This window comes from Sardina pilchardus, chromosome 13, assembly GCF_963854185.1.
Source record: "Sardina pilchardus chromosome 13, fSarPil1.1, whole genome shotgun sequence".
NCBI classification, from domain to species: Eukaryota; Metazoa; Chordata; class Actinopteri; order Clupeiformes; family Clupeidae; genus Sardina; species Sardina pilchardus.
Genome location: NC_085006.1, coordinates 2,387,478 through 2,388,194, shown reverse-complemented (window position 1 = coordinate 2,388,194; position 717 = coordinate 2,387,478).

Genomic DNA, 717 nt, shown 5'->3' with positions numbered 1-717 from the left:
GACGTCCTACTTTTTACCTTTATAACCACACCCATCAAAGTGAACTGCGGTGAAACACACCAAGCCATGCCCATGTCACCTGGGTTTAAATGCAACCTTCTATACAGCTTAAAAGTGGGGTTGGCTTACACCTTTGCTTTCCCTAAAAGTATTTTCATCAGCTGCAGCATTGTCTGAAGAGAATGTTGAAACTACACGCAGACAATCGGCACAGATTTGAACCGATAATGGTGTGATACAGCGACCTAATTTTACGGTTTTTATGTGGCCTCCCAGGCGCACCGGCAGGTGTATGGCCGTACGCGCTGTGCGTATTATCAGGATACTCAAAGAGAGAGAATTTCCCGTGTTGGCATACCACAACTTCTAAACTCCGCACAGTAGCCTATCCATTACTTATTTTCAATGTTCTATCAAAATCAGTTTACGCACACCCATTGTTTGAGCAGAATAGAAAGAGCACGCGCGCACGCAGCAACAGAAGTCGTCGGCTAGGCTACTTTGTTGCCTTTTTTTTTTTTTTACTGTCTATGATTGCTGGATATCAGCACACATGCTAATTCACTAACTCACTACTAACTCTTTTGTAAACAACGAAAACAGAAAGGATGGAGGCAACAAAGCTAGGAGTTATTTCAGAGGGGCGAGAGCAGGTAGGCTATGCTAAATTGGTGTGCTTGTCAAAATTGGATTATTGCATGTTCACTGACAATAAAG